This window comes from Gracilinanus agilis, chromosome 1, assembly GCF_016433145.1.
Source record: "Gracilinanus agilis isolate LMUSP501 chromosome 1, AgileGrace, whole genome shotgun sequence".
NCBI classification, from domain to species: domain Eukaryota; kingdom Metazoa; phylum Chordata; class Mammalia; order Didelphimorphia; family Didelphidae; genus Gracilinanus; species Gracilinanus agilis.
Window position 1 is genome coordinate 786,455,304 of NC_058130.1, and position 18,296 is coordinate 786,473,599.

Here is an 18,296-nt window from a genome sequence, read left to right on the forward strand (position 1 = left end):
TTTGAACTTTGGGGTGCAGTTGATTGAACTATGGGGAGTTGAAATTGAATTGTATATATTGTTTTAATTGTACACTGTTATACCAATAGGGGACTGCCCCCAAATTGGTTTTTTGTCAATGCGGCTAATTTTAACCATTTGTTCATCTATTTCTTTTACCCCCCAAATTCCTAAATTTTAGAAGTTGTCTATTTTTACAGGTCCAGCGAAGAAAAAAGGACTAACCTTTTTTTTTTGCCGGACCTCACGGGGAATTGTAAAAGTGAAATTTGGGAAATGTATCAAACTACATTTCCCGTGGTTCAACGGGTTTCCATTTCCGGTTCTTTGGGCGTGGGGATGCCTAAATCTCCACGCAGAGAAGAGTTTAAATCTCCTGGGTTAGGAGGGAGTGACTCTCTTGGCTAGCAGGCTCGGGGAGAGACAAGAGGTAACAAAATGGAGGCGGCAAGTTTGAATGCTTACAAGCGCATGGTCTAAAATCTTTATCTATCAGCATGGCTTTAATTAAAATACTAATATATATTATTATAGCAGCCTTTATCATTTTTCATATTTATAATTATTCACAGAAATCATGTCTACACGTTTACTTTTTGGAAGTCTAATGATGTCTAAATTGCAGCCAAAGGCCATTCCTCCTTGGTTACCTTGATATATGAGCTTTTCAGGAGGTTTCTCATTCCACTGAACAAACCCTACTTCTTCAGGAAAGCATTTTCTGTATTCACTATCCTGACAACAGTCATTTCCTGAAGTCAATTTCATGTACTGATTTAGGACTGATCATTGGCTGAATTTCTCTACAGTTTCATCAAATTCACAGCCACTGTTTAGATTTTTATTTACCTTGATATCAGTCACAGATTTCTCTCAAAATGAAGTCACGGGTACCTTCATTCATGCATTTTTGGGGGCCAGATCCCTCCAGAAAAAACCTCAGCTTTGTAGACATCTCCTTCACTTCAAAATTAGTCTCTGCCTCTAAAGAAAACAAATGATGATATAAAGGCAGAAATTAGGAGGACACATAAACACATATAATGAAAATAAATTCTTTCCTCTTATGGCAGAAAGTAAACTGATTTTCATTCTATTTTCCCAGGAAAAAAGGAGTTTCCAAACTTAAACAAGCAGAACCAGTCTTGGATACACTATTTGGTCATATATACAAGATGGATGACTTTAGAAGTACTTTCACATATAATAACAAAATCACCTAAAGGACCTGTGACATAGGCAGGCCCAAAATTCTCCTCATACTTCACAACTAATATTATGAGTAAAGAATGGAGGAATGACCTGACCAACTTCCTTGCAGGTAAACTACAACTCAAATTTTGTGCCTGAGCAGGCTTTGTCCTCCATATTGGACAGTCTTTCTCCACTGCCCTTTCTATCTTTCCTAAAAAGCCATTCATCCATTATTGCTATAATTTTGTGAATCTCAGGTAACCTTCCAGATTTTTTGTTCTCATCATTTTCGATGCACTATCCCATGGTTATTCTTGTTCAATTTTTTATGCTAATCAGAAAAACAACTTCACTCTTTTTAACTCTTATAAAATAATTTTCAAAATAGAATATAAATTTACTTCTTCTCTCTATGCATGCAAAGATATCATGTCATTCAATTTGGAATTATGCCCAACGGACTTTAAAAGAATGCATGCCCTTTGAGCCAGGAATACCGCCACTGGGTTTATATTCCAAAGAGATAATAAAAAACGGGCTGTATAAAAATATTCATATCCCTACTTTTTGTGGTGGCAAGAAATTGGAAAATGATGGGGTGTCCCTTGATTGAGGAATGACTGCACAAATTGTAGTATATGATGGTGATGAAATACTTTGGTGCTGCAAGGAATGATGAATTGGAAGATTTCTATATTAACTGCAAGAACCTCTAGAAACTAAATCATTTCACTAGAGTGAAATGAGCAGAACCAAGAGAATTTTGAATACCGAAAGTGAAACTATGTGGAACAATCCAATGTAATGTACTTTGCTACTAGTAGCAATGCAATGATACAGGACAATCCTGAGGAACTTATGAGAAAAAATTCTATCCATGCTGAGGGAAAGAACTGTGGGAGTAGAAATGCAGAAGAAAAACATATGACTTATCACTTACACATATATGGGTACTGTGAGTGTGAAACACCCTACCTCTTTTGTGATTATAATAATATTATTCTTTATGATTATTTTAATAATATAATCATTAGTCTTAAGTTAATAGTCAAATAATATACTTTGCTTTATAAGATTTATAAACTAGCTAAAATAAAAAATGAAGTTTAGGATGGTATGAAATGTTCTTTACAGGTATTTTGACCATAAGCTTATAACCCAAGTTTCCACCTAGCCCACCACACCCCTGTTTTTGCATAACAAGATAATCAATGACCCAGGGAAGGGAGAAGTCTGTCATGATAGGTTTAGAACTTTCAGCTCTCAGCCAACCACTGAGGAGCTCAAATAGAATTTTGACCTCCAAGCTGTTTCCAGTGTGCTCTAATCACCCAAGAGGTAACTTCCTCTTTCCTCCTCAACCAGACCACTGAGGGTGCCAAATGTAGTGGGTAAATCAACACACTGGGGTTAGTGGTGGGTGAAGTGGGATCAATGCCTAACACAAAACCCCAATGGGAATCACACCCACTCCCACAAACACAGGACACAGGTGGGAGTGAATGGTGTCAGAGTTAGGGATGGCAGTTAAACCCAACTGTCATTCTTAACTAAGCCAGGGAACAAACAACTCAGTTAGTGGGTCCTTGAATGGTTGCGGAGAAGGAAAGTAGTCTGTAAGTTATGAAAACTTTAATAATGAGTCTACAAAGAAGGGATAGATCACACCAAAATAAGAATCTATGAACAAACTCCAGGGACTGGAAAAATGGGACACTCTACTCTGTCACTTAAAACAGGCTGTCAGGTCAAGCTTGGTAGGGTAGAAGGAATTTGAATGTCTCACTACTGAGTCTTCTTCACTCCGGCAATGATCTAAGGTTTTACAGGAACACAGGTCCACAGCAAATAAATCCACAAATAGATGAATACAGGGAGCTGAACCAGCCTGAAGGTCCACCCTTCAGAGCTGAGATCAGTGCTAAAACCTGAACTTCCTCACAGGATAGATGACTTCTTGTAAGAGACAAATCCACTTTCCTGGGCTCTTCACTGGAGACAGTTAAAACCAGCATCTAACTGCCTCAGCCATACCAAAGTCACTCAGGAAAGACTTCCTTCCTCCTCACTGTTCCATGATTGGAACATTCTACCCTTGCCTGACAAGCCTGGCTGCTATCTTACACTAAATGTCTAAAATATTAATTTATAAATTTGCATATAACATATTCTGAGCATTTTGATGCTTTGATATAGAAATTCCTGGAACTCATATAATTAAAACTGGGGCTCCACAATATCTGAATTGTTTCTTTTTTTAACCCTTACCTTCCATCTTGGAGTCAATACTGTGTATTGGCTCCAAAGGCAGAAGAGTGGTAAGGGCTAGGCAATGGGGGTTAAGAGACTTGCCCAGGGTCACACAGATTGGAAGTGTCTGAGGCCAGATTTGAACCCAGGACCTCCCATCTCTAGGCCCAGCTCTCAATCCACTGAGCTACCCAGCTGCCCCCTGAATTGTTTCTTACTGGCTCAGTGCAGTACTTTCTCCTTAGCATGGAAGTTCTTAAATTGGGCTATAATATTCCTGGGAGTTGTCATTTGCGGATTCCTTGCAAGAGGCAATCTGTGGATTCTTTCCATTTCTCTTTTAACCTATGACCCCAGAATATTAAGGTAGTTTTCTTTCATTATTTCATAGAATCTAGGCTCTTTGGGGTTGAGGTAGTCCAATAAATCTTAGATTGTCTTTTCTGGATCTATTTTCCAGGTCATGTGTTTTTCAGTCAGATATTTCATATTTTCTTCTTTTTAAAATGCTTTTGGGGCAGCTGGGTAGCTCAGTGGAGTGAGAGTCAGGCCTAGAGACAAGAGGTCCTAGGTTCAAACCCGACCTCAGCCACTTCCCAGCTGTGTGACCCTGGGCAAGTCACTTGACCCCCATTGCCCATCCTTACCAATCTTCCACCTATGAGACAATACACCAAAGTACAAGGGTTTAAAAATAAATAAATAAAAACTTAAAATGCTTTTGATTTTGTTTTATTGTTTCTTGATACTTCATGAAGTCATTAGCTTCTATATGCCCAGTTCTAATTTTAAAAGAATTTTCTTCCATGACTTTTTGATCCTCCTTTTCCATTTCGTCCATTTTACTTTTCTCGGAATTCTTTTCTACATTGGATTTCTTTTACTCTTTTTTTCCCAGTCAGTCATCACTACTTTTTATGAAACTCCTTTATTGCATTTTTATGCTTCTTTTGCCATTTGATCAATTTTGCTTTTTCAGCTCTTATTTTCTTTTTACAATACTTTCATTTGTTTTCTCCATTTTTCTCCCACTTCACTCATTTAATTTTTTTAATTCCTTTTTGAGCTCTTATAGCACCTGAGACAAATTACCATTATTAATTGACGTTTTGCAGGTTGAGGCTTTTATATCCCAGTCCCCAACTGAGCATGGGCCTTGCTCTTCTTTGTCTCCTCAGATATTTTCTATGGTTAGATTTTTATTTTGCTACAAAATCCTATTCATCTGGCTTGGAATAAAGACATTCCCTTAATGGCAGATTCAGAGTTAGCAGTGGAAATGGCCCTTACCTACAGAGAGTAGATTCTGCACATTCTCCAGCATGACCTCCAGGTACAGCTCCTTCTGAGAGTGGTCCAATAGGTACCACTCTTCCTGGGTGAAGTCCACAGTCACATCTTTGAAAGTTAATGACCCGCAAAACAGCAAAAGACACAATATTTAGAGCTGAACTTTCAGAATTCAACTAGTACAACCCTCATGCACTTACTGGAGGAAACTGAAGCACACAAGGGATTTACCCAAACTCCTAATCTTGAAGGGTGTCAGAGCCAGCACTGGAGATCAGTCACTCAGAACCCAGTGGAATATTGACAAAAACATTTTGCGTCTAAAGTGAGAATCATATTGTGAAGAGTAAAACCTGGAGAACTGTCTTACTCTGAAATGCTTTCCCCTATGGAAAAGGGAGATGGGAAGTGCTCTCTGAGAGAGATGGGAGGTTCTGTGGAGGTGAAATAAAGAAGGTGATCTGAAATTCCTCCTACTCACATGAGTCAGAATTGATCTGGTAAGAACATTTTTGAAGAGTTTTTGAGAAGGTAGCATATACTGTGTATTTTATGGGGAAAATATTCCCAGTGATGAGGAGAAAACAAAGAAAAAGAAATTCTCTACTTAATTTCCTAAAAGTCTGAAATAGTCTTATCTAGATGAAGCATAAAGAGGAGTCCATAGAGTTATATGGGATTAGACTGATTCTTGCTAAGTAAAGACTCTCAGTCTTGTGCTTGTAAGAATAAAGGGTAAGGAAAAGAATTTTGGGGGGATAGAATGTTGCACAAGAGGAGCATGAGACAAGAATGGCAGGTGAGGATAGCAGGGAATTCTGGGAATGATTCCTGAGAAACCAGGTCTTTGGTTTGGGAGCTGAAGGAGGGTGGAAGCAGCAAGAAAGCTCTGAGCAAACTGAAGGCAAACCTCTGGATTTCCCCAACTGGGATTGAATCCAGATATCCTATTCTCTGTAAGCAGACATATTCCCTCAACCAAGACAATATCATCTTATACAATGGGAATTTCTGGACTCAATCTGGAAGCAGATCTCCCAAACCCCTCATCCTATCCTTCACCTTACAGAGAGATCCTATTCAACAGAATTATAATTATAGCTAATAGAAATAGAGATATAGTGGGAAGGGAAGGAGAAGCTTTGGGTAGGAGCCTGAATTAGCTCCCCAACGTGATAGACTTTGAATAGACATTTAGGGCAACCGATTCCCTCTGACCAGCACTCTTATCTATCACCCTGATATTTTTATTTACCCTGATGTTTCTTTCACCACTGGACTCAACCACAACATAAATGGATGAACTCCTGGAACTTTGACATATCATCTATAGCTCCACAAGGGTATGATTTATTTTTTTCACTCATTATCAAGGCATTGCTTTCTTTAATAGGTCATCTGCTTTCATCTAATGACCTAAATATCCAATTAATATTTAAAATCTATTAAGAAATTATTCATACCAATATATATTTTTTGCATAAACTATTTAGCCAAATGTGTTGCCTTTTTATAACTACAGTATAGGATTGGGGAAAATTCCTCATTGCCATGTTTATATAAATCTCCATAAATCCCTTTCCAACTTCTTTCTGATATATTATTATATTGATTGTACTCTCTGTAGTGCTCTTCACTTAATATGCATGAATTGGTATTTCTGTTTTCATCTTTTGTATTTCTTGTTTCCCACACACAAATCACAATTGCAATTGAATTTTTTGTAGGATGTTGATATTTCTTCTTGGGATATTTTGCCATATGATGAATGAATGAAATGAAAAATTATTAAGTATAAATTATGTGAAAGGTATTGTAATAAGTGTAGAGAAAACAAAACAGTTTTTAAAAAAAGCAATACAGTCCATGGCAGTAAATAATTTACATTTTATCTTTTAAACATTTTATTTTTCCCAGTTAAAGGTAAAGCCAATTTTTAACATTTTTAAAATTTTGTATTCCAAATTCTCCTCTTTTCTCTATTTGTTCTCTCTGAGATGTTAAGCAAATTGATATAGCTTGTCTATGTGTAATCATGAAAAACATCTTCATAATAGTCTAGTTGTAAAAGAAAACAGAAATAAAATAAAACATGAAAAAATAAAGTGAGAAATAGTATGCTTAAATATGATTCAGACTCCATCAATCCTTGCTTTGCAGAAAAGTCATACTTCTGTGCATGAGTCCCTGGAATTATCTTGGATCATTTTATTTTATTGCTAAGAATTGATAAGATATTCACAAATCATTTTGCAATATTCTGTTATTGTGTATAATGTTGTCCTGGTTCTAATCCTTTTATTGTGCGTCCATTTTATGTAAGTGTTTTGAGCTTTTAATGAAATCATCCTCATCACTATTACTCATAGAAAAATAGCATTTCAGTACAATCATATACCACATCTTGTTCAGGTATTCCTCAAATGATTAACATTCTGTGAATTTCCAAAATAAGCTGCTATAAACATTTTTTTGTACAAACAGGTTCCTTTCCATTTTATATATTTTTAGGATAAGAATCTAGTAATGGTATTGCGGACAGGACATGTGTCTGTCTTTTCAATGAAACTTAACTCCATACCCTACAGTTTCCCTTCTCCCAGGGCCTCTGAGATCCAAATTCCATAGAAGAGTAGAAAAAAACATTCAAATTTCCCAGTGTGAGGGAAAGATAGAGAACCAAACCCCTAACTCTCAGTGAAATATGAAAAATGAAATCAGAGCATGAATGACAGGAGAAATGAAGGAAAATGGCTATAATTGCCAGAGATTTCAGTTAGAAGAAAATTTGGCTAAAGAATATTAGACCATATACTTAATGGGAAGATATTAATAATTGAATGAAAAATCACTTCCTTATCTAAAGAGATATCATAAGGCAAAAGAAAATGAATCAATATTTTCTGAGGCAGAGGATACTGTCAGTGAAGGATAAAATTGAAAACTTAACTTTGTGGCACATATTCTTGGCTTTTTTCAGATTATTAACATGGCATTGAAAGTCCTTTCAGGGAAAATAATTATAAAAAAATAAATCTATTTTAGAGTCCTCATAAATCAATGTTTTTGTACATTAAAAGAAATAAACGAAAACTTTATTGATAAATAAAAAGTAATTAATGACTTTGTTCATTTAAATTAAGAACTAAAGTCCTCAGTCTATTTGTTGAAAAGAAAGATTGAGGAAGACAACTCTCTCTGCAGTCCTAAGTACTGAGTATCTATCTGCACATATTCACCATAATGATTCAAAGTCATTTTTTCATTTTCTAAGGCACCCTTTCTGCTGCATTAGCATTTCCCACTTTCTAAAGGCTGTGTGTAAAACTGAAATGGATTTTCAAAAACTTTCCTTTTAGAAAGGGAGGAAGAGTACTGATTTATTTTAAATTCCCACAATACACCATCTGATTTTTGGGGAGACATGTTAGCCTCCCTAATAAATCATTCCATATATTATATCTATACATTTCAGGTTGTCTCACAGGGTTCATAAAGACCCAAATTTATTATACATTTCATGGAATGTGTATTTAGATTTGAATGTATCTTAACATATTAAAAATAATTGATAGACTCATTGAAGGAGCTATTAGGGGGAATTCTTCTTTATTTGTCATGTGTTTTACAGTCAGAATAAGGTAATGGCACATTGGAATAACAAGTAGATGGAGGGGCCAATCCCCAACAGTTCAGTTCATAATATCCAGAGGCTTACTCAGTGTCTCATCATGTAGTTACTGATTTCTAGGGACATCCTCTACTGTTGTCATCTATTTAATCCATCTGGAATCATGATGGTCCTTACAACATCTTCTCCAGGACATCTGCTTTCCTCATTCAGGATATTGGTGATATCTTGCCCTAAAATTACTTAAAAAAGATCTTGGTCTATGGTCCTTTAGGACAACTTCACAATTCCCCCTCTTGAATGGGAGATACTGACCAGGATCTAATTCTACATACAAGCACATACATGACCTGATGGTAACACAAAATATTGTTCCAACATGAGGATATCCTTTTACAACAACAATAGACTTGGTAAAGGATGTATGGCTAGGTTACTTATTTAAGAATGCGTCAAATAAGTTACCAAATAATATGTGAATCATCTTCCCCTAAAACAAGAGGATAGAAATAAATTATATCATGTCCCAGATATATGTTCAATGTCTAGTGGAGGTAGCTTATATCCTACAAGCATGTAGGTCAGGTGCCACAACATTGCAGTTAGTCACCATCTGGCATGACTAAAGGAAGTTGCCAGGCCAAAGAAGAAGAGAGGCAGAAGTCTGACAAAATGGGAATATAATCCCCTAATCTGATTCCTACTCTATACAAGTCACAGGGATAGAAAACCAAAGTTAGAGACAAGTAAAGATTTTCTCTTGTCTTAGAGGCTAAGACAGAAAAGGCACCTCAGAACATTCAGACAGAATGATTATCTATCTATCTATCTACCTACCTACCTATCTATCTATCTATCTATCTACCCATCTCTCTCTCTCCATCCATCCATCCATCTAATTTACTTAACCTACTACCTAACTAGCCATCTATAATATCTTTTCTCCTTTAGGCAGTAAAAAAGACTTCCATCCCATAAAATCATATGGGATACAGTCATATGCATGAAGAAGAAAAGCCGCAGTCAGGAATCACTGATATAATTGCACAAGTGTCTATGTTATTTGCATTTTTATCATGTGTGATGTAAGTATGTCAATATAACTACACTTGGGAAAGGTATATGAATCTCTGTCTGTAATGTGTGTTATTGGAAAGGGGAATTTTGCCATAAATGTATTGGAATAAAAAATTTCTAAGAGCTCTTTTATTTCTGAGACTATGATTCTATAGTCCTGTCTAAGATGAGAGGGGATGAGTAGAAAAAGAAAGGATTTGTGAATATTGTACATACAATAATAATTCTTTATAATAGATCACACTGAGTCACAAGTTTGAGGCTTACATTGAACCTGATGCAGGGAATTTGGGAGACATCAGAACTAGCAGTCTTGTAAGTTAATCAGAGAAATTACCATGACTCAACAGTTTTGTTTTTAAGAATCTGGTCACCCATAAAAAAATTAGTATGAGATTTAGTCATAAAAAATGATTTTCTGAACCTAAGACTCAGAAATTACTTTCCTAAGAATGTCCTTCTATACTGTTACCTTTAGTGGGAACAAGAGATAAAGAATCCAACACATGACTTTGGTTTGTTGTTGTTTTTTTCCTTCTTGGATAGAGAGACTCAGGTGTAGATGCCCCAGGCAGTCTGGTCCCCAGAATTCTTCATGGACCAAGACCTCTGGAGACTAAGGAAGAGAGATTGCCATCAGGAAAGAAAAATAAGGGTGCTTGGTGAAACTATAAAAGCATCCAGTGTTCTTGCACCATTGTCCTTGTTTTGAACATGGGCCTGACTAATTTTCTATTGTGTTTCTTTAGGTGTGACAGGCAGACCGAATTTTGGCATATACAGAGGAACAAGACATTTCTGATGGTAGAAGTTCCTCATCATCTATGACTGAGGCAATAGATTTTGATCTAGACTGAGTAGTTCCTTGGTTTCCCCAAGCTTAAAACTTTGCCCATTTTTCAGGGAGATGCTACCTCTCATTCAGAAAAGCATTTCTCAATTACTTATTTACTTACTCTTCTCTCTGCTGCTTCAGCTTCCAGGATCTGGGCACAGAACAGTGAAGGTCCCTTGCTTCCACCAGAATAACCCCATTATTTCCCAAGATGGGGACCTGATGATTGGGATCTTTTTATCCTTGTTCTCAATTGAAGTGAATAGTGTAACAGGAGCAGAACTATTTAAAAGTCTTCCTAACAGTACCTGTAAGCCTTATCAGTAAGTGCCTTTCTATATGTCTATTATTATTTTCACTGTGATGATTTAAAGGAGGTCCTTTTAGACAGAGCAGAAGGGCAGGCCCATACAGCATGAGATAATGAGTGCCCTCCTCCTCTTCTCATCTCTAAAATGTTCGTCATCTTGTCTGTTTCCTTTATGTTTGATTGACTTTCAAAGGGAAACAGAGAAAATCTTCCTACATTCACCTTTCAGTTACCATCCAAAGGGCGCATACTCACAAAGTTCAGTTCAGAGTAGGCTCAGTTTTTTAAATTATTTTTTATTTAGAATATTTTCCCATGGTTACATGATTCATGTTCTTTCCCCTCTCCCAAAACCTCCCTCTCCCTTAGCTGACACAATTCTTCTAGGTTTTACATGTACCATTGATCAAGACCTATTTCCATATTATTGATAATTGTTTATAATCTCCTGGGTTAGGAGGGAGCTCTCTCTCTTGGCTAGCAGACTCGGAGGAGGAGACAAGAGACAAAATGGAGGCAGCAAGTTTTGAATTCTTACAAGCGCATGGTCTAATGACTATCTATCAGCATGGCTTTAATTAAAATACTAATAATTATTATTATAGCAGCCTTTATTATTTTTCATATTTATAAAGGGAATTTAACAGCTGGTCTTAAGAGGTATATAAGTTTAACTGACCCACCTAACAAATTCTCTGAAAATTGAACTGGATCAAAGAGAAGCTCCATAAGAAGTTCATTGGCTCTCCCATAAGTTCATAATTCTATAAGACAAAAATGAGTGTTAAAATCAAGTCTGAAAATACAGAAGAAAACACAAGGTATCTCATAGCAAAAATATTTTACTACAAAAGAAGGCATTCAAAAAAATTAAGTAACATTGGGCAACTTGAAAGTCATGACCAAAGCAAAACAACAAAAAGCTTACAATCCCTGTTTAGAAAATCCTAAAGGAACATTACCCAGCTATTTTGAAAATAGTAGACAAAGTAGGACTAGGAATAATCATTCAGATGTATTATTTTGTAGGTTTTTAAAATGTTGGTCTATGCACTCATTCCCACAGGTGGCTCCACAAAAATTACCAGCAGGCTCTGGCCCTACTGTTTGCTGTAGAGGAGATTAACAGAGATCCCCATCTGTTGCCCAACATTTCCCTGGGATTCTACCTCTACAACACCTACCACAGTGATGAGAGAACCTTGGAGAGCTCCCTGAAGTGGCTGCCTGGGCAGAACCAGCTCATCCCTAACTACATCTGCAAGGACTGGGAAAGGTCTGTGGCTGTTATTAGAGGGCTCACATCAGCTCTCTCTATCCAGATGGGGACTCTGCTGGACCTCTACAAGTTTCCACAGGTGAGTGATATTAAGACTGACCTATACTGTGCCTTTATCAACCAAAACAATAAAAACAACAATAATACTTATGCAAGAAGGCAAATTAATATAGTACTTCAAGGTTTGAAAAGTACTTTCCATATGCATTTCTTTTTATTCTTGCAACAAACCTATAAGGCAGGTTTTAATTATATCCTGTATTTTGTTGAGTAAGATACTGAAACTGAGAAAAATCACGTTTTTTTCAAGATTAAGTTAAATTAATTTAAGTTCCTCTAGCAAGATTTGACCACAGGTCTTTTTGACACCAGCTTCACTCTATAGCCACTAGATCATGCAGATTTCTCAGTCATCAGGGGAGGTGAATCCCCCTCCTGGAGCATCATTTGAAAAGGGAGTATGAGACAAGGTAAGGTGAAAAGAGTTGGATATGCAAAAGCAAATGCTTTTGGCTGGAATGCAAGGTCTAAGAGAATCTGGGAACAGAATTGAGGGAAGGCTTGAAGCTGAAGCTGGCTGCTGGACTCGGAACTCTGAGAGGAGTTCTGGGAGTTAACTACCAGCCCTGGGAGAGAAGTGGAAGGAGGTGGGAGCAATGAGAGAAGGTCCCAGCTTCTTGAATATTTTTTTTCCCTCTGATCCTGCTTTTTTTTGCTTTTTTTGCTTTTTTTTTCTTTTAAACCCTTAACTTCTGTGTATTGACTTATAGGTGGAAGAGTCGTAAGGGTAGGCAATGGGGGGTCAAGTGATTTTCCCAGGGTCACACAGCTGGGAAGTGTCTGAGGCCGGATTTGAACCTAGGACCTCCCGTCTCTAGGCCTGGCTCTCAATCCACTGAGCTACCCAGCTGCCCCTTGATCCTGCTTTTTGTTGAATTTGTGATCCTGCTTTTGGTCCCGATCCATTCCTGAGTTATTCCAGCCTGTTTCTGATCTATTTTAATTCTACCTGTGAGACTCTGAAGAAAGAAACCGAGCTTGAACCTGAACTGACCTGGTTACTCCATATCCTCTATAGACATTAGCTTGTAGCCCCATGACCATACCGTCTGGTCACCAAACCTGATCCAGTCAACTTGATCTCTTAACCTTTACTGAAAAACTGTTTTGGAGACGCTATAGATTTAGGAAGCTAGGACAGGGATTTTGGGATTATAGGACAGTCAGGAAGTTTCTGTAGATAGATTTGAAGACACAGAAGGCAGGTCTTTTGCAGGCCTCTTAGTTGGTGGATTAAATATAGATCTTTTAACTTAGGGATCTTCTTAGCCCTCCTACCTTATATCCAGTCCTTGTTATTTTACTCCATTAAACCTTTTGTTGATAATTATATATAAGTCAGATTGCATTTGTGAGAGCTCTAGGGCTGAGGGTAGCCATCTTGCCCTCTGAGCCTGAAAGAAACAAAATACTGTCTCTTTTTACTAACCTTCTGAGTGGCCAAAATCACATCTTTCAACCTGTATTATATACCAAAGAATTGTTAGCTTCCATTCTATGAAAGTATGTGAGAGGAGTTCTGGATATATTGGCACGTTATGCATATGAAGTCACTGAAAACTGTAAAAGTTAAAATGTTTGCTCAACATTACACAATTCACTACACAATTCACTACTGCAATTATAAAGTCAAGAACTTAAATGCCCAGTTTTCTAGTTGCTTGATTAATGAATCCATTATTTCCCACTCTACGTGCTTTACCTTTCACTATCATTTAGTCCATTAATGATAGGTCTGACGTTATTGAGAAATGTTGAGCTTTAAATTTTATTTTTCATTTTTTCTGATTGTATTTCAACATAATTTTAAATATTAATTTCTGGCATTTTGCAATCCTCATTTTCTCCCTCCCTCCCACACCTTCCCTTTCCCCAAGAAGGCAGTTAATATGGTATTGGCTGTACATATGTTGTCATATAATACATATTTCTCTGTATGTTATATTGTGAAACAAGACATATTGCTTATAGTAGAGAGAAATTCAGTGAGAAAATAAAGTGAAGAATGGTATATTTCAATCTTCATTTGGACTTTGTATCTTCTGTGGCAGTGGAATGTTTTTCAACATGAAACCCCTGGAGTTGTCTGGAATTCTTTCCTTCTTGATAACACTTGTCATTCACAGTTGATCATTATACATTATTGATGCTACTATGTAAAATATTCTCCTGGTTGTTCACGTAAGTCTTTTCAGGTTTATTTGTATGCGTGTGTGTGTGTGTGTGTGTGGATGTGGATGAGATATTGTTTGTCGTTTCTTTTGGCAAAATTGTATTCTGGCACAATCACACATCACATCTTATTCAGCCATTCTCCAATTGATGGACATTCCTTCAATTTCCAGTTCTTTGCTACCTCAAAAAGAACTACATAAATATTTTAGAACATAGTTTCTTTTTTTCCTTGATCACCTTAAGAAATAAACCAAATAGTGTTATTATAGGCTCAAAGGTATGCACAGTTTTATAACTATTTGAGTATAATTTCATTGCTCTCTATGGTTGAATTAGCTCACAGTTCTACAAACAATGTATCATGGTCCCTACTTTTCTACATCCATGCCAAGATTTGTCTTTCTGCCTTTTCATTATTTTAGACCATCTAATATGTGTAAGAGATTATCTCACATTTGTTTTGATTTCTCTTTCTTTATTCAATAATTTTTAAAGCATTTTTTCATATAGTTAAATACAGTTTTCATTTATTTACCCCAAAATATCAGTTCATATCTTTTTAATTTATCAATTGATGAATGGCTTATCTTATATGCCATTATAAGTTCACTATGTATTTTAAATATGAGACCTTTATTCAAGAAACTGTCTACAATTTCCCCCAATTTATAATTTTTCTTCTGCTCTTGGCTACATTAGCTGTATTTCAAAAAAAACTTTCAATTTAGTATATTCAAAAGTACCCATTTAAATTTCTTGTTTTTAGCTCTTATTTCTTCAAAAATTCTTCTCATATCTATAAATTTAGTAGATAATGTGTTCCCTATTCTTCTGATTTATTTACTATAACTTCCTTTATACTTAGATCATGTATCCATTTTGTTCTCATCTTGGTAAATGGTAAAAGATATTGATCTAAATCTAGTTTCTGGCCAATCTGCTTCTCTGTTTTCTCAATAATTTTTACCAAATAGTGAATTCTTATTTTAAAAACTTTGATCTTTAACTTTAAAAAACAAAGATTATTATAATCTTTTAAAACAGTTCCTTGTATGTCTATTCTGTTCTACTGATAAGCATTTGTTTCTTAGCCAAAACCAAATAATTTTGATAATTACTGCTTTATCATATAGTTCAAAAACTGGTACTGATAAACCTGCTTCCTTAACATTTTTTCATAACTTCCTTTTGTTTTTTCAAGTGAATTTTGTTATTTTTTTCTAGCTCAATAAAATTTTTTGTTGTTTTTAACTAAATTGTGATGTCATTGAATAAGCAGATTAGTTTAGGCAGGTTTGTCATTTTATCACACTGCTTCTGCCTATGCTTGCCTTTGTTTTAATTTGGATTTCTCTAATCAATAGTGATTTGGAATATTTTTTCATATGACTACAGGTATTCTTAATTTCTTCAAAAGAAAATTGCCTGTTAATAACCTTTGCCAATTGATCAATTGAAGAATGACTTTTATTCTTATAAATCTGGGTCTGTTCTGCATATGTTTAAGAAATAAAACACTTTTTATAGACATGATATATTTTCCCCAGTTTTTTTGTTCCACTTATCTTGTTTGCATTTGTTTTATTGGTGCAAAACATTTTTAATTGAATGCAAGCAAAATTAGTCATTTTATAACTTATAATATTCTCTTTTAATTATTTGGTCTTAAATTCTTCCTTCATGCATAAATTTGATAGGTTAATTATTACAAGTTGCCCTAATTTATTTATTGTATCATTTTATTCTTAAATAATATACCCATTTTGACTTTAACTTAATATATGATATGAGATCTTGTTCTATGCTTAACATATGCCGTACTATTTTCAAGTTTTTTTTTCCCCCTAAAGCTTGGATCTTTAGGTTTAGCAAACACTAGTTTAGTATCCTCATTTATTATTTTGTGTTTGTGTACGTTATCTATTCCATAAATACACTATTTCTTTTTTTTTGATTGTTTATTTTATTTTTAATTTTTTAATTATTTATTAATATTCATTTTAACATGGTTACAAGATTCATGCTCCTACTTTCCCCTTCCCCCCCCCACGCCCCCCACCAATGGCCAATGCACATTTCCATTGGTTTTATCATGTGTCCTTGTTCAAGACCTATTTCCAAACTGTTGTTAGTTACATCAGTGTGGTAATTTCGAGTCCACATCCCCAATCACGTACTCCTCAGCCCATGTGTTCAAGCATTTGTTTTTCTTATATGTTTCCTCTCCTGCAGTCCTTCCTCTGAATGTGGGTAGCGTTCTTTACCATAAATCCCTCAGAGCTGTCCCGTGTCATTGCTTTCTGCTGGTACAGAAGTCCATTACATTTGATTTTACCACAGTGTATCAGTCTCTGTGTACAGTGTTCTTCTGGCTTTGCTCCTTTCACTCTGCATCACTTCCTGGAGGTCTTTCCAGTTCATCTAGAACTCCTCTAGTTTAATATTCCTTTTAGCACAATAGTATTCCATCACCCGCATATACCACAGTTTGTTCAGCCATTCCCCAACCGAAGGACATTCTCTCCTTTTCCAGTTCTTTGCCACCACAAAAAGCACAGCTATAAATGTTTTCCTACAAGTATGTTTATCTATGATCTCTTTGGGGTACAAACCCAACAATGGTATGGCTGGATCAAAGGGAAGGCATTCTTTCATAGCCCTTTTAGCATAATTCCAAATTGCCAGCCAGAATGGTTGGATCATTTCACAACTCCACGAGCAATGCATTAATGTCCCAATTTTGTCACATCCCCTCCAACATTCATTACTCTTCCCTTCTTTCATTTTAGCCAATCTGCTAGGTGTGAGGTGATACCTCAGAGTTGTTTTGATTTGCATTTCTCTAATTATTAGAGATTTAGAACACTTTCTCAGGTGCTTATTGATACTTTTGATTTTTTTACCTGAAAATTGCCTATTCATGTCTCTTACCCATTTATCAATTGGGGAATGGCTTGATTTTCTATACAATTGATTTAACTCCTTGTATATTTGAGTAATTAGACCTGTCAGAGTTTTTTGTTATAAAGATTTTTTCCCAATTTGTTGTTTCCCTTCTGATTTTGACTACATTGTTTTTGTTTGTACAAAAGCTTTTTAGCTTAATATAATCAAAACCATTTAATTTACATTTTGTAATTTTCTCTAGCTCTTGCTTGGTTTTAAAATCTTTCCTTTCCCAGAGATCTGACAGGTATACTATTTTGTGTTCACTTAACTTATTTATAGTTTCCCTCTTTATATTCAAGTCATTCGCCCATTCTGAATTTATCTTGGTGTAGGGTGTGAGATGTTGATCTAAACCTAATCTCTCCCATATTGTTTTCCAACTTTCCCAGCAGATTTTGTCAAATAGTGGATTCATGTCCCAAAAGTTGGGCTCTTTGGGTTTATCAAACACTGTCTTGCTGATGTCATTAACCCCAAGTCTATTCCACTGATCCTCCCTTCTATCTCTTAGCCAGTACCACATTGTTTTGATGACTGCTGCTTTATAGTATAGTTTAATATCTGGTACTGCTAGGCCCCCTTCCTTCACATTTTTTTCATTATTTCCCTTGATATTCTTGATCTTTTGTTATTCCAAATGAAATTTGTTATAGTTTTTCCTAATTCAGTAAAGAAGTTTTTTGATAATTTGATAGGTATAGCGCTAAATAGGTATATTAATTTGGGTAGGATGGTCATTTTTATTATGTTAGCGTCCTAACCATGAACAATTAATGGCTTTCCAGTTGTTGAGATACAGTTTTATTTGTCTGGAAAGTGTTTTGTAGTTGTTTTCATATAATTGCTGTGTTTGTTTTGGTAGATAGATTCCCAAGTATTTTATATTGTCTAGGGTGATTTTAAATGGTGTTTCTCTTTCTACCTCTTGCTGCTATGATGTGTTGGAAACATATAGAAATGCTGATGATTTATGTGCATTTATTTTGTATCCTGCAACTTTGCTAAAGTTGTTGATTATTTCTACAAGCTTCTTAGTTGATTCTCTAGGATTTTTTAAGTATACCATCATATCATCTGCAAAGAGTGATAGCTTAGTCTCCTCATTGCCTGTTTTGATACCTTCAATTTCTTTTTCTTCTCTAATTGCTACTGTTAGTGTTTCTAGTACTATATTGAATAATAGAGGTGATAATGGGCAACCTTGTTTCACTCCTGATCTTATTGGGAAGGCTTCTAATTTATCCCC

At 35.7% G+C, this 18,296-nt stretch overlaps 1 pseudogene; it reads left to right on the forward strand.

Moving 5' to 3' along the window:
- Positions 1 to 18,296, forward strand: part of LOC123245893 — a 503,106-nt pseudogene that overhangs the window by 164,147 nt on the left and 320,663 nt on the right.